The sequence below is a fragment of the Manis pentadactyla genome, chromosome 11 (assembly GCF_030020395.1).
Source record: "Manis pentadactyla isolate mManPen7 chromosome 11, mManPen7.hap1, whole genome shotgun sequence".
NCBI classification, from domain to species: domain Eukaryota; kingdom Metazoa; phylum Chordata; class Mammalia; order Pholidota; family Manidae; genus Manis; species Manis pentadactyla.
In genome coordinates, this window is record NC_080029.1 from 46,941,242 (window position 1) to 46,962,592 (window position 21,351).

The following is a 21,351-nucleotide window of genomic DNA, read 5'->3' on the forward strand; positions in this document are numbered from 1 at the left end:
GCCATAGTAATCAAGACAATTTGGTACTGGCAGAAGAACAGAGCCACAGACCAGTGGAACAGATTAGAGACTCCAGACAGTAACCCAAACATATATGGTCAATCAATATTCGATAAAGGAGCCATCGACATACAATGGGGAAATGACAGTCTCTTCAACAGATGGTGCTGGCAGAACTGGACAGCAACATGTATAAGAATGAAACTGGATCACTGTCTAACCCCATATACAAAAGTAAATTCAAAATGGACGAAAGACCTGAATGTAAGTCATGAAACCATAAAACTCTTAGAAAAAAACATAGGCAAAAATCTCTTGGATGTGAACATTAGTGACTTCTTCATGAACATATCTCCCCGGGCAAGGAAAACAAAAGCAAAAATGAACAAGTGGGACTATATCAAGCTGAAAAGCTTCTGTACAGCAAAGGACACCATCAATAGAACAAAAAGGTACCCTACAGTATGGGAGAATATTTCCATAAATCACAGATCCGATAAAGGCTTGACATGCAAAATTTATAAAGAGCTCACACCCCTCAACAAACAAAAAGCAAACAATCGAATTAAAAAATGGGCAGAGAAGCTGAACAGACAGTGCTCCAAACAAGAAATTCAGATGGCCAACAGACACATGAAAAGATGCTCCACATTGCTAATTATCAGAGAAATGCAAATTAAAACCACAATGAGATATCACCTCACACCAGTAAGGATGGCCACCATCCAAAAGACAAACAACAACAAATGTTGGCGAGGTTGCAGAGAAAGGGGAATCCTCCTACACTACTGGTGGGAATGTAAATTAGTTCAACCATTGTGGAAAACAATATGGAGGTTCCTCAAAATGCTCAAAATAGACTTACCATTTGACCCAGGAATTCCACTCCTAGAAATTTACCCTAAGGATGCAGCACTCCAGTTTGAAAAAGACAGATGCACCCCTATATTTATCGTAGCACTATTTACAATAGCCACGAAATGGAAGCAACCTAAGTGTACATCAGTAGATGAATGGATAAAGAAGATGTGGTACATATACACAATGGAATATTATCAGCCATAAGAAGAAAACAAATCCTACCATTTGCAACAACATGGATGGAGCTAGAGGGTATTATGCTCAGTGAAATAAGCCAAGTGGAGAAAAACAAATACCAAATGATTTCACTCAACTGTGGAGTATAAGAACAAAAGAAAACCTGAAGGAACAAAACAGCAGCAGAATCACAGAACCCAAGAATGGACTAACAGTTACCAAAGGGAAAGAGACTGGGGAGAATGGGAGGGTAGGGAGGGATAAGGGTGGGGAAGAATAAAGGGGGTATTATGATTAGCATGTATAATGTGGGGGGTGGGGGAAAGGGGAGGGCTTTGCAACACAGAGAAGACAAGTAGTGATTGTACAACATCTTACTATGCTGATGTACAGTGACTGTAATGGGGTTTCTGGGGGGGACTTGGGGTAGGGGAGATCATAGTGAACATAATGTTCTTCAAAAAAGTATAAATAAATAAATAAATAAAATACTCAACAAAATATTAGCAAACTAAACTAAAAAATACATTATAAAGATCATCCATAATGATCACGTAGGATTTACTCCAGGGATGCAAGGATGCTACATTTGAAAATCCATCAACATTATCCACCACATCAACAAAAAGGACAAAAACCATATGATCATCTCCATAGATGCTGAAAAAGCATTTGACAAAATTTAACATCCATTCATGATAAAAACTCTGAATCAAATGGGTATAGAAGGCAAGTACCTCAACATAATAAAGGCCATATATAACAAACCCACAGCCAACATTATACTTAACAGTGAGAAGCTGAAAGCTTTTCCTTTAAGACTGGGAACAATACAAGGATGCCCACTCTCTCTGCTTTTATTCAACATAGTTCTAGAGGTCCTAGCCATGGCAAACAGACAACCCAAAGAAATAAAAGGCATCCAGATTGGCAAGGAAGAAGTTAAACTGTCCCAGTTTGTAGATGATATATTGTATATAAAAAACCCTAAAGAATCCACTCCAAAACTACTAAATCTGAATTTAGCAAAGTTGCAGGATACAAAATTAATACACAGAAATCTGTTGCATCCCTATACACTAACGATGAACTAGCAGAAAGAGAAATCAGGAAAACAATTTCATTCACAATTGCATTGAAAAGAATGAAATACCTAGGAATAAACCTAACCAAGGAAGTGAAAGACCTACACTCTGAAAACTACAAGACACTCATGAGAGAAATTAAAGAAGATACCAATAAATGGAAACACATCCCATGCTCATGGATAGGAAGAATTATTATTGTCAAAATGGCAATCCTGCCTAAAGCAATCTACAGATTTGATGCAATCCCTATCAAAATACCAACAGCATTCTTCAATGAACTAGAGCAAATTGTTCTAAAATTCATATGGAACCACAAAAGACCCCGAATAGCCAAAGCAATCCTGAGAAGGAAGAATAAAGCTGGGGGGATTATGCTCCCCAACTTCAAGCTCTCCTACAAAGCCACAATAATCAAGACAATTTGGTACTGGCATAAGAACAGAAAACCATAGACTAAAGGAACAGAATAGAGAGCCCAGATATAAACCCAAGCATATATGGTCAATTAACATTTGATAAAGGAGTCATGGACACACACTGGGTCAACAACAGCCTCTTCAACAACTGGTGTTGGCAAAATTGGACAGCTACATGCAAGAGGTGAAACTGGATTGTTGTTTAACCCCATACACAAAGGGGTTATAAACTCGAACTGGATGAAAGACCTGAATGTAAGTCATGAAACCATAAAACTCTTAGAAAAAAACATAGGCAAAAATCTCCTGAATATAAACATGAGCAACTTCTTCCTGAACGCATCTCCTCAAGCAAGAGAAACAAAAGCAAAAATGAACACATGGGACTACATCAAACTAAAAAGCCTCTGTATGACAAAGGACACCATCAACAGAACAAAAAGGCATCCTATAGTATGGGACAATATGTTTGTAAATGACGTATCCGACAAGGGGTTAACATCCCAAATATATAATGGACTCAAATGCCTCAACCCCCAAAAAGCAAATAACCCAATTAAAAAATGGGCAGAGGATATGAACAGACAATTCTCCAAAGAAGAAATTCATTTGCAACAACATGGATAGACCTGGAGGATATAATGCTCAGTGAAATAAGCCAGTCGGAGAAAGACAAGTGCCAAATGATTTCCCTCATTTGTGGACTATAACAATGAAGCAAAACTGAAGGAACAAAACAGCAGCAGACACACAGACTACAAAAAGGGACTTAGCGGTTACGAAAGGGGAGGGGTGTGGGAGGGCAGGTGGGGAGGGAGGGAGAAGGGGATTGAGGGGTATTATGTTTAGTATACTTGGTGTGGGTGGTCATGGGGAAAACAGTATAGCACAGAGAAGGCAAATAGTGAATCTGTGGCATCTTACTACAGTGATGGACAGTGACTGCAATGGGGTAAGGGTGGGGATTGATAATATGGGTAAATGTAGTAACCACATTGTTTTTTCACGTGAAACTTTCATAAGACTGTATATCAATAATACCTTAATAAAAAAATTTTTTTAAATAAGCTTCTGAACATTGAAGGAAACCATCAACAACAATGGAAAGGCAGCCTACTGAATGGGAAAAGATATTTGCAAGTCATATACCTAATAAGGGGTCAATATCCAAAATATATAAATAACTCAAAATACATAAAGAATTCAATTTATAAATGCAAACAACCCAACTAAAAAACAGCAGAGGACTTGAATAGACATTTTTCCAAAGAAGACATACAGATAGGCAGCAGACATCTGAAAAGATGCTCAACATTCCTAATTAGAACCACCATGAGATGTTACCTCACACCTGTTAGAATGGCTATTATCAACAAAATAAGAAATAATAATTTTTAGTGAGGATGTGACCATGCACTGTTGATTGGCATGCAAACTGATGTTCCCACTATGGAAAAAAATATGATGGTTATTCAGAAAATTAAAAGGAGAACTACCATTTCATCCAGTAGTTCCGTTACTGATATTTAACCAAAAAGAACCCCAAACACCAATTTGAAAGGAGATATGAATCCTTATGTTTATGGCAGCATTATATTTACATCAGTGCATGAATGGATAAAAAAGATGTATAAATATGCCATGGAATACTATTCAGACAAGAAAATAGAATCTTGCTACTTGTGACAACATGGATGGTTTTTGAAGGTATTACACTAAGTGAAATAAAGGGAAAGACAAATATCATATGATTTCACTTTTATGTAGTTTCAAAAAAAAACCTAACAAATGAGCAAAACAAAACTAATAGATTCAGACAATAGATTTATGGTCATCAGAGGATGGTTTGGGATGGGGCGGTGAAAAGGGTAAAGGGTTAAGAAGTATGAACTTTCAGTTTTAAAGTAAATAAGTCTAGGGTATGTAATGTACAATGTGGTGATTGTAGTCAATGATATACTATATACTTGGTAGTTGCTAAGAAAATAAATATTGCAAATCCTCAAAAAAATGTGAAACACACAAAAAAGCAAATAAAAGCAACTCACTGTCTAGGGACAATGTAATCAATAGAACCAGACATAGAGGTGACACAGATGTTTGACCTACCATATAGGGCATTTAAAATAACCAGAATTAATATCATAGAGGCTCTAGTGGAACACCTTGGGTATTTAGCATAAGATAAAGACTATAAGAAATAAACATTATTAAAAATAAATTTTGAGGTCCAGAGAAACATAGATGAAAAATGAGTTCAACAGACTCATAAATAGACCCAACATAGTTGAGAAACAGATCAGTGAACTTGAAAATAGCTGAGTAAAAATTAGCTTAACTGAAAAATGATGTGGAAAATGGATTTTAAAAAAGAACAGAGCATTCAGTTTCCCTGAGACAATAATGAATATTGTAACCTACAGGTATTGGAATCCTAGAAGGTGAAAAGGGGGAGAACAGGACAGAAGAAACACTAGAAGAGATAATGAGTGAGAAATTTCTAAAAATAAAAAAAGCATCAAACTACAGATTAAGATGATCAGAGAATCCCAATTAGGACAAATATTAAGAAAAGAAAAAAAAACTTCTGAAAACCAGAAATACAAAGTGTAAGGGTGGAGGAACCAGGGGAAGGGGTGAGCCTGAAGGACAAGCTCAGGCCTCACAAGGTGAAGGGACCAACAGGTTCTGGTCTGACAACATTCCAGAGCCTGATCAGGTAACATTCCCAACTAGAGCCCTCCCCCAAGCTAAAAGATTAATGGTAACTTTCCAGTACCTGGCTAAAGGACAATGAGAGACCCCCATGTACCCTAGAAGAGCCAATCCTCGCACCACTGTACACCTTTGCTCTCTCTCCCCCTGCCTTCTTTAAAAACTTGCTGCCTGCCCTCCTGGGTGTGACTTCCCCAGCCTGTATTTCAGACCCGAGGAACATCACTAGGGGATTGTGTTCAAATAAACTGCCTGGCCCTTTGTTGCCTCTCTTCCCCTGCTTATTTTGGTTGGAATCTATTGGAATTCATCTTACATTTGGTGCCAAAATCCTGGGAAGGAGCGAGAGCGCGGGGCCCCGACCGGCCACCAGTGGCCCCGTCCCCTCCTTCCCTGACCCAGGAACTCAGCCTGCTCTCCGCTGTGTGGACTATTTTCCAGTGAGTCCCTCAGTTTCCCCCAGTCTGTTTCCCTTCCTAACTCCATTTCACCTGGTCCATTAGAAATTGTATGTACGTCCAGGGGGGCATCTGGCCACTGGGCATTCAGCCCACCCTCTGCAGGCATCCGGCCTGCCCCTGGCCCTGCGGTACAGGAGACGTCCCTACAACAGGGCCCAGAACATCTGCGGGCATCCAGCCCGCCCCTGGCCCTGCGGTGTGGGAGACGTCCCTCACCCAGGCTCCCAGGACATCTCCCCTGAGTTGGCGCACTTGGGATGCTGGGCACTCCTCTCAGTGGGATTAGTTGGGGGGTTACGCAATAATGGGGAACCAGCCCTCAAAAGCGGAGACTCAGACCCCGCTGCGGTGTCTCATTTCAAATTTGGCTACTCTATATTTGTCCCGGGAAGTTCGCAAACGGAAGCTGGTCTTCCTTTGCTCTCAGGCCAGGCCTCAGTATCACTTGGACAACCAATCTCGCTGGCCCCCTGAGGCAACTTTCGATTTTGGCCTCACCGACTTAACTAATTATTGCCATCGGAGCGGAAAGTGGAGTGAAATCCCATATGTGCGGGCTTTTTGGACTCTGTGCACCCGCCGATTTGTGTGTTAAGTGTACTCCTTCCCAAGTTTTGTTAGCCCAGGCCTCCGCCAAGGACCGCCGATCTCTACCACTCCTATTACTGGGAGGCTATTCTCTGACGGACTTGGTGGAGGATCTTAGCTACCCACCTTCCCGCTCCTCCAGGCCCACCATGTGGCCAGCTCCCTTCCTCAATGTATTTCTCCTCCATTTTGTTCTCCTTCTCTTCCGGTTTCTCCACCACCTTGTTCTCCTTCTCTTCCAGTTTCTCCAACATTTTGTTCCCCTTCTCTTCTGGTTTCTTCACCATCTCGTTCTCCTTCTCTTCTGGTTTCTCCACCATCTCATTCTCCTTCTCTTCTGGTTTCTCCACCATCTTGTTCTCCTTCCCTTCCAGTTTCTCCACCACCTTGTTCTCCTTCTCTTCTGGTTTCTCCACCATCTTGTTCCCCTTCTCTTCCAGTTGCGCTGCCATCTTGCTCCACAGGTGCCGACTCCACTTCAGATAAAACATATAAAACTCCCCCATACCCCAGTCCCCTGCCTTCAAGCTCTGCATCGATTCCCAAGTTGTATCCCCCACTGCCAAGGTCGCCCCCTCCGTTCCCTCCTTCAAACCCGCCGCTGTCTTACTTGCCACAGCTGGAGCCCAAATGGTCTAGTCCTCCTGTAACCTGCTCTAAGTCACAGCAGCCTCAAGCTCACATGATGCCTCCTCTGAGGGAGGTAGTGGGGGCTGAAGGAGTAGTGCAGGTTCATGTTCCTTTTTCTCTGGCACACTTATCCCAGGTAGAACAGCGATTGGAATCCTTTTCCTCCAACCTCGTAATGTTCACTGAGAAGTTTAAATATCTCACTCGAGCTTAAAAGCTCACCTGGCACGATGTGCATGTAGTCCTCCAATCCACTCTAACCCTGGAGGAATATGACCATGTCACAGCAGCAGCACAGCACTGTGCCAATGAAGCCCATGCCACCGATGAATGGGAACCTATGGGCAGAGAGGCTGTTCCTCTACAGGAACCCATGTGGGATTATAATACTCCCGAGGGTGAGGCATGCCGGGATGGCAGAACAGACTCGCGCCATAACAGATGCTCTGCAGCCGGCTCATGGAAATCGTCGGGGTGTCCCTGAAGATCGACTCGAACCTCTGGACCCTTGCTTTTGGTGCGGTGAAGAAGGGCACTGGGCATGGAAGTGCCCCAACCAACCACGCAGACTGACCAGACCGTGCCCCAGCTATGGTAAGCGAGGTCATTGGAAAGTAGACTGTCCACTCGGAGGTGGTCCTCCTCCAGCGGCAGAGCCCCACAGGGGGGTGGATGCCCTCGAATGACTACCCTTCAGACCTGCTGGGCATCCTCAAAGACTGAAGACGCCTGGATTCGGACACACCAATCACCCTCGCTGAGCCCAGGGCCAAGCTGTGGGTAGTGGGTAAGCCCATCTCCTTCTTGGTGGATACCGGGGCTACCTACTCTGTTCTCCCCTCCTTTAAAGGGCCTTTGAACCCTGCCAAGGTCTCCATAGTTGGGGTCATGGGAACCCTCTCCAAGCCTTTAGAGATGGGCCCAGTGGCCTGCACCTTCCAAGGCATCCCGTTTACCCATTCCTTTCTAGTCATGCCTTCCTGTCCTACCCCTCTGTTAGGATGGGATTTGCTCTATAAGTTAGGAGCCTCTATTTCTCTCCCACCCTTTAAATGCTTACAGAATGCCAGAAACTCCCTCATTGCTTTGGTCGGCGAAGGAGAGTTAGACGACAATAACCTGAGTCTCCCAACTTCCTGGACTGCTGTCAATCCGGTCGTGTGGGACATCTCCCCCTTGTGGTGGCAACCCACCACACCCCAGTTTTAATACGCCTTAAAGACCCATCTTGCTTCCCCTCTCGGCCTCAATTTCCTATTTCGCAGGCTCATCGAAGGGGACTACAGCCTATTGTTAATCGTCTACTCTTGCAAGGGCTTTTAGTACCGACTAACTCTCCATGCAATACTCCCACCTTGCTGGTAAAAAGGCCTTCTGGAGTGTATTGCTTCGTTCAAGACCTCTGAATAATTAATGAGGCTGTTATTCTCTTACACCCGGTAGTGCCTAACCCACATACTCTTTTGTCTCAGGTCCCTTCTGGTACCCCTCATTTTACTGTACTGGACCTTAAAGATGCCTTTTTCACTATACCTCTCCAGTCAGACTCGCAGCCTCTATTTGCCTTTACATGGGAAGACCCTGACACCTGTCGATCTAGACAATTGACCTGGACAGTTCTACCTCAAGGTTTTAGAGATAGCCCCCATCTTTTTGGACAGACCTGGCAGAGGATCTCTCGTGACATTCAATGAGCGAGAGTACTCTCCTCCAATATGTGGATGATCTTTTACTTTGCAGCCCCTCAAAGGAGGCCTCGGTCCTGGACACCACATCCCTTCTTAATTGCCTGGCAGACATGGGATACAGGGTATCCCCTGCCAAAGCACAGCTGTCTCTACCTCAGGTTACATACCTTGGGTTAACTCTAATTCCTACCACTAAAGCCCTGACAGCAGACCGAGCAGCTGCGATTAAAGCTCTCCTGCCACCTACTTCAGGAGCTGAGATACTATCCTTTCTAGGATTGGTGGGGTTTTTCAAACACTGGGTGACTAACTTTGCCCTTCTGGCCAGACTGCTTTATGTGGCTGCCATGGAGACTCCTACTGGGCCGCTGACTTCACCCACCGAGGTGGCTTCTGCTTTCAATCAGTTGTGGGATTCGTTGCTTTCATCCCCCCCCCCCCCACTGATGCTCCCTGACTTAACTAAGCCCTTTAGTCTATATACAGCAGAGAGGGCAGGAGTGGCAACCAGAGTGCTGTTACAGCCAGTGGGGCTGGGGTACCGTCCCATTGCCTTTCTCTCCAAACAGTTAGATACCACTGCCAGGGGATGGCAACCTTGCCTCCGAGCCCTGGCAGCTGCAGGAAGTCTGGCCCAAGAAGCCCTGAAATTAACCCTCCAACAGCCCATTACTCTGTATTCCCCACCCCGGTTACAGGATCTTCTGAGTCATAAATCCCTGGCCTCCTTGAGTCCTTCCTCCCAGACAGCCGAATTAGTAGCTCTTACCTGGGCGTTACAACTGGCAGCTGGGAAGAGGGCCACAATTTATACTGACTCTAAATATGCCTTCCTAATTACACACACATCATGCTGTGATTTGGAAAGAAAGAGGCTTCCTTACCACTAAGGGAACCCCGATCATCAATGGTAGGGCTATCAGCCACCTGCTACAGGCCCTACAAGACCCCAAAGAAGTGGCCATCGTGCACTGTAAGGGACATCAGACTAGAAACGATCCAGTAACCAGAGGTAATGCGTTGGCAGATGCCACGGCCTGAAAATTAACATCCGGGTCGGGGCAACCCTCTGTGCTGTTTCTTTCCCCCTCTATTGCCCCAATACCCCGATGACGAACAGCGACTGCTTCTACATCAAGGGGGGACGTTGGGAGATCAGGGATGGATTTATCTCGGGGGACGAATTGCCCTCCCCCAAGCCCAAGTCAGAGATGTCATATCCAAAATTCTTCAGTTTCAACATATTGGGCCAGAAGCCATGCACTGGTTTCTCTCCCCCATATTTGCCCCTTATGGTCTCCCCAAGGCCATAGATCAGGTGCACCAAGCCTGCACTACTTGTCATCACATCTCATCTCAAGGTGCTCTGAAGATCTGGATGGCCCTCCACCAGTTGAGAGGAACAATCCCCAGACAGGATTGGCAGGTTGATTTCACCCACATGCCTAAGCATAAAAAGCTCCGGTATTTACTAGTTCTGGTTGATACCTTTTCAGAGTGGATTAAAGCCTTCCACCAGCCAAGAGATAGCTTCAGTAGTGGCACAGACATTGGTGGCGCATATCATCTCCCGCTTTGGCTTGCCTGCCTCGCTACAGTCGGACAACAGGCCTGCTTTCATCTCTCGGGTCACTCAGCTAACAGCCGAGGCTCTCAATATCACCTGGAACCTCCATATACCCTACCACCCCCAATTGTTGGGTAAGGTCGAAAGGGCTAATGGTCTCTTAAAAGACCAACTAACTAAGCTGTCTCTAGAGGTAAAGCTCTCATGGCCCAATCTTCTCCCCATCGCTCTCGCTCGGCTGCGTGCTGCCCCCTGGGGCCCGGCTGGACTAAGCGTATTTGAGCTGATGTATGGCAGGCCCTTCTTACTAAACACAGGCCTGCCTGCTACCTCTCCTCCTTTGGCCTCCTACCTTCCTTACTTTACATTGTTGAGATATCTTCTTAGGGAACACGCAGACCAGCTCCTACCCCAACCTACATCATCCAACAACCCAGGAGACGTAGCGATCCTTCAGCCAGGAGACAAGGTACTCCTAAGAGAACTCCAGCCAAAATCTCTCCAACTCCACTGGACAGGGCCTTATACAGTAATCCTCACTACACCCTCAGCAGTCAAACTACATGGGCATTCCTCCTGGTATCACCTTTCTAGGCTCAAACGGGTACCCAGACATGATAAGTGGGTGTCTTGTGAGGTGGGTCCTCTTAAGCTGCAGGTTAGTCGTGTCAAGTATAACCAGCCAGATGAATAGCCCAGTAGTCTCCAGGCAGAGTTATTCTGCATGGAAGTTTAAGCTCCAACTAACTCTTTATGGAATCAACTGAGAAGTAGGCACCCAAAGTTGCCTACATGTAGGTTGTCAGGCACTGATTCAAATACCGGTACACACAGACATCTTAAACAATTTCTCAAACCCTACGCTGTGCTTTCCATATGACCAAATCTCTCATACATGTATTTTCCAGTCTGACATGTATGGGGGATGTCATCCTGAATTAGACACATGTAGAGTTCATGCAGTTGAAAAAACAGCAAGAGGAGTCTCTGAAACATGTTCTTCAGAATACAAGATTAGCTATACATTACCATTAGTGACCCACGCTGGGAAAAAGGAGTACAGGGCAAGCTATCCGATAGTTACCAATGGCCCCCACAGGGCACAGTATACATCAAGAGGGAATGGACCACTGTAAATCCCACTCTCATGGAAGTTTTAAACACCCAGGCACAGGTATCAAGTAATATTCTAAAAACAGAACAGGCACTAAAACAGAAGATTCAGTCAGACCCGTACCCCTATTCTCTATGACCAGCAGGAGCACCACTTTCCTGGACCAGAGTCATTAGAGAAACAGTGCAGTTTCTTAATGCTTCACATACCCTCACAATGTGTCTGATTGTTTCCTTTGCACCTCCCTCCAACACCCCCCCGCCGGTGGTGGCAGTGCCTGTTAGTTTTTTCCAGGCTCAACCAGTAAACTCTGAAAAAGACTGTGGCATCCCTTTAAGTGAGGTACCAATGTGGAAAACAAGCCTTAAGCCTGAAGCTTGACATAGGTCCGGGGCCACCAGAAAACGGTGCAAAGAACCATTGTCCCCACTGACCTGCTACCTGACCCAGCATTCCACCATCTCAGAATTGTTAATGGGAAGCCAATGCTGACTACAGGTAACCATAGACACTCCAATCTCCCTTCAAGGGGTGGGTTCTTCTGGTGCAATAGTACGCTTACCCAATGCACCAACAGCACCACAGTAGGACCCTGCTTTTCGGTGATGCTGGTGCCTCAACTAACATTGTACAGCAAACCTGAGGTAAGACAGGCACTAGACGAATGGTCTATACATCAAAACACTAGACAGAAGAGGGCAGTTTTTCTACCTGTGCTAGTGGGAGTGAGCCCAGTTACTGTAGTGGCCGCGGCCGCCACAGGGGCAGGAGCATTAGGCCATAGCTTAGTCAGCTCTCAGGGTCTAGCAAGTCAATTGGCAGCATTAGACGATAGAGTGAGCCTAACCTTGGGAGAAACCTCGACCTCCCTTATTTCCCTCCAGCAACAACTTACTTCCCTTGCCCAGGTCACCCTTCAAAATTGGCAGGCCTTAGATCTGCTTACCACAGAAAAGGGTGGAACCTATATTTTCTTGCAGGAAGAATGCTGCTACTATATCAATGAGTCTGGGGTCATAGAACAAAGCATAAAAAAACTACAAGAACTACAAAAGACCTCCACAAAACACAAGTACCTGAAGGTGGCCCTTATGGGTGGCTTCAATTTCCTATAATGGCCTGGCTAATGCCTCTGCTAGGCCCCTTAATAACAGTTTAAGTGGTTTACTCTTAATTGCCCCATGTGTTTTCAAGTTCCTTCAGCAGGGCATGGCAGAAATTCCACACATAAAAGTTAATCAACTGTTGCTGCACAGGTGCTCGCCCCTCCTGACTGAGCCTCCTCCGGCCGTCAACCAGCCTTAAACTCCCCCCTCCCCCCACGACGCCCCCTTGTCAGCCAGAAGTAGCCAGATCCAGTCATGGCCCATTATGAACAAAAGGCTGGAATGTAAGGATGGAGGCACCAGGGGAAGGGGTGAGCCTGATGGACAAGCTCAGGCCTCACAAGGCGAAGAGACCAACAGGTTCTGGTCTAACAACATTCCAGAGCCTGATTGGATAACACTCCCAACTAGAGCCCTTCCCCCAAGCTAAAAGATTACTGGTAATTTTCCAGTACCTGGCTAAAGGCCAATGAGAGACTCCCACATACCCTATGTGAGCGAATCCTCATGCCACTGTACACCTTTGCTCTCCCTCCCCCTGCCTTCTTTAAAAACTTGCTGCTGCCCTGCTGGGTGTGACTTCCCCGGCCTGTGTTTCAGACTGAGGAACATCACCCAGGGATTGCATTCAAATAAACTGCCTGGCCCTTTGTTGCCTCTCTTTTTCTGCTTATTTCGGTTGGAATTTATTGGAATTTATCTTACACAAAGAAAATCTTAAAGGCAACCAGAATAAAAAGAACTGATATATATACAAAGACCCAAAGACCATCATTAGCATACTTCTAGTCAGAAATTATATAAGCTGGAAGACAAGGGAAAGGCATCTTTACTGAAAGAAACTGTCAACCAGAATTCTATACTCAGCAAAAAGTACTTTTTCAGAAATGAAGGTGAAATAAAAGCTTTCAGTTAAAGAAAATTTCATTAGCAAAATTCATTAGCAACATACATGTGTTACCGGAAATGGTAAAGGAAATTCTTCAGGAAGAATGAACATTTCACAGATTTGGATCTACACAAAGAAATGGAGTTTCAGAAATAGTTAAAATGAAGGAAAATAGGAAAGGTTGTGTATTGTTTTTAATCATTTAAAAGATGAATGTCTAAAGCAAAAATATAGAAATGTAATATGGTTTATAACACAAGTAAGAAGTATGGCAGTAGCACAAAAGATGGAAGAAGGAAATACTCTCCTGCCAAGGAAGTAAGGCAAAGTTTGACTGCCACAGGAAAGGAAGACAGAATCACTAAGAAAACCCTGCCTTTGAGACTATTACAGAAAAGGAAAAAATAGTCTTCAACAGATGATTCTGGAACAGGTGGACAACTTTATGAAAAAAAATCAATACTTTACACCATTTACAGAAATAAAGTCCAGTGGATCATAAACCTAAGTGCTAAACCTGAAACAATAAAATATCTAAATGAAAAACAAAAGACTTGTTACCTTGGATTCTTAAATATGACTGTAGGTCTGTGGGGAAGGCCCAGGTGAGTTCCCTTTGAAACTGGGGAAACCAAAATAAGTCAAGGGAAAAGATAGGTTGGGAGAAAGCATTTTTTATTGTTCACAGCTTGCTTGAATTCACTAGCTAGGCCCAGTACCATCAGTCTCCTCCAGCAGCTACTCTGTCCCTGCTGTGCACTATTTTCCACCCACCCCTTCCAGGAGGAACTCCACTGGTGGGTCCTTGGTGATTGGCAGACACCAGATCAATTACAAACCTTCAATGGAGGGTAAGAGAGAATGGCCTTTATCTCTTCACTCCTTGCCCCAAAGGCTGCAGAGCTAAATACCTACTGATATGTAAATGAACTAAGGCTAGGCATGAGATTCTGGAAATTCTGAAATTTACCCCACAATGACAAAAGCCAAAAGTAAGGAGAAAGTATTTAAACACATATCTGATCATTATTACCTAGAATACATAAACAACGCTCAATGTTAAATAATAAGAAAACAACACAGTTTTTAAGTGAGCAAAAGATTTGTATAGACATTTTATCAAACAAGATATATAAATGTCAAAAATATTCTCAACATCATTTGTCATTGGGAAAATGAAATTAAAACACAGTGAGATACCACTACACAGCCTATAAGAATGGCTAGGAAAAAAATGTTTTAACTGATTATACCAAGTTTGATAAGGATGTGAAGCAACTGAAATTCTCATACATTGCTGTATGAGAATGGTAAAAACACTTTAGGAAAAAGTTTGAAAGTTTCTTATGAAGTTAAACACATTTACCATGTGACCAAGCAACACCACTCCTAAGTACTTAGGTACTTACACAAAAGAAATAAAAACGTGTTCATATAAAAGCATGTATATCAATGTTTATAACAGTATTAGTTATAGCCATCAAAACTGTAAATAACTCTTCTTCAGCTCATGAATGTAGAAGCAAACTGTGGTACAGAATACAATACAGAGGCAGTAACTACTGATACACACAAAAACTCAAAATAATTATGCAGAGTAAAAAAGCCAGACTTGAAAGGCTACATATGATATGATTCTGTTCATATGGCATTCTGGAAAATGCAAAATTATAGATAAAAAAACAAATGAATGGTTTCTAGGAGCAGACTTTAGAAGAAAGGTTGATGACAAAAGGGTAAGGACAGAACCATTTCAGGTGATAGAAATGTTCTATATCTTGACTGTAATATTGATTACGTAACAGTATGTGTTTGTAAAAACTCATAGAAATGTGATCTAAAAAGGACATTTTTCTGAGTGTAAAGTACAGCTCAATCAATTTGACTTTTAAAAGTAACTTTGCAGGGAGTAGTTATAAAAATCTGGAGGTGTTCAGAAGGAACTGAGGTTTGGGCTCTTGCCCATATCCTAGCTTTACAATTTTACCCTGATTATGCAGGTAATAGAAGAAACAAGAACCACTGGATAAACTATGTCGTAGCTAATAACAATATTGTAACTGTCCTTTGGAAATCCTGTGTCTTTCTAAGTCAGAACAGTAAATTGATAGAAGGATTAGTCTTAGACCTTACCTCATCTTTGGAACACAACAAAAAGGTCATCCACATATTTCATGAGAATAGAAAGAAGTCCTGGTTGAAGATTTGTGAATTGTAGGCAAGTACCTCAATAAACCCTTGGGGCCTAACAGCTCAGGTATATTATTGATTTTCTCAGGAGAAGGCAAACAAGCACTATTTCAATCCAAATGAACACTGAAGAAAGAACACAGGCTCACAATTATAAAACATGTAACCTCAGAGGGGGCGGAAGATGGCAGCGTGAGTAGAGCAGCGGAAATCTCCTCCCAAAACCACATATATCTATGAAAATATAACAAAGACAACCCTTCCTAGAATAAAGACCAGATGACACAGGACAATATCCAGACCACATCCGCACCTGAGAGAATCCAGCGCCTCGTGAAGGGGGTAAGATACAAGCCCCGGCCCGGCAGGACCCAAGCGCCCATCCCCCCAACTCCCGGCGGGAGAGGAATAGGCAGAGCGGGAGGGAGACGGAGCACAGGGCTGCCGAACACCCAGCCCCAGCCTTCCAGGCCAGAGTGCAGGGCCCTGGATACTAGCAAAACAGGGCAGCAAGAACAGTGAGCGGGCACCGGAGGCCGGGTGCTGGAGGACATAAGAAAAGTGCACGACCATTTTTTTTTTTTTTTTTTTGCTGTTTTGTTTTGGCGACCACTTTTTGGAAGTCTTAAAGGGATACGGTACCAAATACTAGGGAAACAGGGCAGCAAGACCAGTGAGCAGATGCCTCAGGCTGGTGCCGGAGAATAAAGAAAAACGAGAGGCCACTTTTTTTTTTTTTAATTAATTAAAAAAAATTTTTTTTTTAATTTAAATTTTTTTTGTGTGTGGTCGTTGTTTTGTTTTGGCAGGTGCTTTTTGGAAGTCTTAAAGGGGCAGGGCGGGACACTTAATCCAGAGGCAGGGAATCCAGAGATCTCTGGGCACCCTAACCCCTGGACGGCAGGGAAAAGGGAGGCCCCTTACGGAGATAAATAGCCTCCCAGCCGCTCCCCCGCCAACGCGACTCCACCACTTTGGAGCAGAGGCCCGAACCAGGCCACGCCCACAGCAACAGCAGAGATAAACTCCATAGCAGCCGGGAAGGAAGCAGAAACCCTGTCTGTGAGCAGCTGCCCAGCACAAGCTACTAGAGGTCGCTGTTCTCCCAGGAGAGGAGGGCCACAAACCAACAAGAAGGGAAGTTCTTCCAGCCGTCACTCGTCCCAGCTCTGCAAACTATTCCTATCACCATGAAAAGGCAAAGCTACAGGCAGACAAAGATCACAGAGACAACACCAGAGAAGGAGACAGACCTAACCAGTCTTCCTGAAAAAGAATTCAAAATAAGAATAATAAACATGCTGACAGAGATGCAGAGAAATACGCAAGAGAAATGGGATAGAGGCCGGAGGGAGATCACAGATGCCAGAAAGGAGATCACAGAAATGAAACAAACTCTGGAAGGGTTTATAAGCAGAATGGATAGAATGCAAGAGGCCATTGAAGGAATTGAAACCAGAGTACAGGAACGCATAGAAGCTGACATAGAGAGAGATAAAAGGATCTACGGGAATGACACAATATTAAGAGAACAGTGTGACCAATCCAAAAGGAACAATATCCGTATTATAGGGGTACCAGAAGAAGAGAGAGAGGAAAAGGGATGGAAAGTATCTTGGAAGAAATAATTGCTGAAAACTTCCCCAAACTGGGGGAGGAAATAATCGAACAGACCACGGAAATACACAGAACCCCCAACAGAAAGGATCCAAGGAGGACAACACCAAGACACATAATAATTAAAATGGAAAAGATCAAGGACAAGGAAAGAGTGTTAAAGGCCGCTAGAGAGAAAAAGGTCACCTATAAAGGGAAACCCATCAGGCTAACATCAGATTTCACAACAGAAACCCTACAGGCCATAAGATAATGGCATGATATATTTCATACAATGAAACAGAAGGGGTTTGAACCAAGGATACTGTATCCAGCACGACTATCATTCAAATATGATGGTGGGATTAAACAATTCCCAGACAAACAAAAGCTGAGGGAATTTGCTTTCCACAAACCACCTCTACAGGACATCTTACATGGACTGCTCTAGATGGGAGCACTCCTAGAAAGAGCACAGCACAAAACACCCAACATATGAAGAATCGAGGAGGAGGAACAAGAAGGGAGAGAAGAAAAGAATCTCCAGACAGTGTATATAACAGCTCAATAAGCGAGCTAAGTTAGGCAGTAAGATACTAAAGAGGCTAACCTTGAACCTTTGGTAACCACGAATTTAAAGCCTGCAATGGCAATAAGTACATATCTTTCAATAGTCACCCTAAATGTTAATGGGCTGAATGTACCAATCAAAAGACACAGAGTAACAGAATGGATAAAAAAGCAAGACCCATCTATATGCTGCTTACAAGAAACTCACCTCAAACCCAAAGACATGTACAGACTAAAAGTCAAGGGATGGAAAAACATATTTCAAGCAAACAACAGTGAGAAGAAAGCAGGGGTTGCAGTACTAATATCAGACAAAATAGACTTCAAAACAAAGAAAGTAACAAGAGATAAAGAAGGACACTACATAATGATAAAGGGCTCACTCCAACAAGAGGATATAACCATTCTAAATATATATGCACCCAACACAGGAGCACCAGCATATGTGAAAAAAATACTAACAGAACTAACGGGGGATATAGACTGCAATGCATTCATTCTAGGAGACTTCAACACACCACTCACCCCAAAGGATAGATCCATTGGGCAGAAAATAAGTAAGGACACGGAAGGACTGAACAACACAGTAGAGCAGATGGACCTAATAGACATCTACAGAACTCTACATCCAAAAGCAACAGGATATACATTCTTCTCAAGTGCACATGGAACATTCTCCAGAATAGACCACATACTAGGCCACAAAAAGAGCCTCAGAAAATTCCAAAAGATTGAAATCCTACCAACCAACTTTTCAGACCACAAAGGCATAAAACTAGAAATAAACTGTACAAAGAAAGCAAAGAGGCTCACAAACACATGGAGGATTAACGACATGCTCCTAAATAATCAATGGATCAATGACCAAATCAAAATGGAGATCCAGCAATATATGGAAACAAATGACAACAACAACATTAAGCCCCAACTTCTGTGGGACGCAGCAAAAACAGTCTTAAGAGGAAAGTATATAGCAATTCAAGCATATTTAAAAAAGGAAGAACAAACCCAAATGAATGGTCTAATATCACAATTATCGAAAATGGAAAAAGAAGAACAAATGAGGCCTAAGGTCAGCAGAAGGAGGGACATAATAAAGGTCAGAGAAGAAATAAATAAAATTGAGAAGAATAAAACAATAGCAAAAATCAATGAAACCAAGAGCTGGTTCTTCGAGAAAATAAACAAAATAGATAAGCCTCTAGCCAGACTTATTAAGAAGAAAAGAGAGTCAACACAAATCAACAGTATCAGAAACGAGAAAGGAAAAATCACGACGGACCCCACAGAAATACAAAGAATTATTAGAGAATGCTATGAAAACCTATATGCTAACAAGCTGGGAAACCTAGGAGAAATGGACAACTTCCTAGAAAAATACAACCTTCCACGATTGACCCAGAAAGAAACAGAAAATCTAAACAGACCAATTACCAGCAACGAAATTGAAGTGGTAATCAAAAAACTACCAAAGAACAAAACCCCCCGGCCAGATGGATTTACGTCGGAATTTTATCAGACATACAGGGAAGACATAATACCCATTCTCTTTAGAGTTTTCCAAAAAATAGAGGAGGAAGGGATACTCCCAAACTCATTCTATGAAGCTAACATTACCCTAATACCAAAACCAGGCAAAGACCCCACCAAAAAAGAAAACTACAGACCAATATCCCTGATGAACGTAGATGCAAAAATACTCAACAAAATATTAGCAAACCGAAATCAAAAATACATGAAAGGGATCATACTCCATGACCAAGTGGGATTCATCCCAGGGATGCAAGGATGGTACAACATTCGAAAGTCCATCAACATCATCCACCACATCAACAAAAAGAAAGACAAAAACCACAGGATCATCTCCATATATGCTGAAAAAGCATTTGACAAAGTTCAACATCCATTCATGATAAAAACTCTCAGCAAAATGGGAATAGAGGGCAACTACCTCAACATAATAAAGGCCATCTATGATAAACCCACAGCCAACATTATATTGAACAGCGAGAAGCTGAAAGCATTTCCTCTGAGATCGGGAACAAGACAGGGATGCCCACTCTCTCCACTGTTATTTAACATAGTACTGGAGGTCCTAGCCACAGCAATCAGACAAAACAAAGAAATACAAGGAATCCAGATTGGTAAAGAAGAAGTTAAACTGTCACTATTTGCAGATGACATGATACTGTACATTAAAAAACCTTAAAGACTCCACCCCAAAACTACTAGAACTGATATCGGAATACAGCAAAGTTGCAGGATACAAAATCAACACACAGAAATCTGTGCTTTCCTATACACTAACAAAGAACCAACAGAAAGAGAAATCAGGAAAACAACTCCATTCACAATTGCATCAAAAAAAATAAAATACCTAGGAATAAACCTAACCAAGGAAGTGAAAGACTTATACTCTGAAAACTACAAGTCACTCTTAAGAGAAATTAAAGGGGACACTAACAGATGGAAACTCATCCCATGCTCGTGGCTAGGAAGAATTAGTATCATCAAAATGGTCATCCTGCCCAAAGCAATATACAGATTTGATACAATCCCTATGAAACTACCAGCAACATTCTTCAATGAACTGGAACAAATAATTCAAAAATTCATATGGAAACACCAAAGACCCCGAATAGCCAAAGCAATCCTGAGAAAGAAGAATAAAGTAGGGGGGATCTTACTCCCCAACTTCAAGCTCTACTATAAAGCCATACTAATCAAGACAATTTGGTACTGGCACAAGAGCAGAGCCACAGACCAATGGAACAGACTAGAGAATCCAGACATTAACCCAGACATATATGGTCAATTAATATTTGATAAAGGAGCCATGGACATACAATGGCGAAATGACAGTCTCTTCAACAGATGGTGCTGGCAAAACTGGACAGCTACATGTAGGAGAATGAAACTGGACCATTGTCTAACCCCATATACAAAAGTAAACTCAAAATGGATCAAAGACCTGAATGTAAGTCATGAAACCATTAAACTCTTGGAAGAAAACATAGGCAAAAACCTCTTAGACATAAACATGAGTGACCTCTTCTTGAACATATCTCCCCGGGCAAGGAAAACAACAGCAAAAATGAATAAGTGGGACTATATTAAGCTGAAAAGCTTCTGTACAGCAAAAGACACCATCAATAGAACATAAAGGAACCCTACAGAATGGGAGAATATATTTGAAAATGACAGATCCGATAAAGGCTTGATGTCCAGAATATATAAAGAGCTCACACACCTCAACAAACAAAAAACAAATAACCCAATTAAAAAATGGGCAGAGGAACTGAACACAGTTCTCCAAAACAGAAATACAGATGGCCAACAGACACATGAAAAGATGCTCCACATTGCTAATTATCAGAGAAATGCAAATTAAAACTACAATGAGGTATCACCTCACACCAGTAAGGATGGCTGCTATCCAAAAGACAAACAACAACAAATGTTGGCGAGGCTGTGGAGAAAGGCGAACCCTCCTTCACTGCTGGTGGGAATGTAAATTAGTTCAACCATTGTGGAAAGCAGTATGGAGGTACATCAAAATGCTCAAAACAGACTTACTATTTGACCCAGGAGTTGCACTCCTAGGAATTTACCCTAAGAATGCAGCAATCAAGTATGAGAAAGACCAATGCACCCCTATGTTTATCGCAGCACTATTTACAATAGCCAAGAATTGG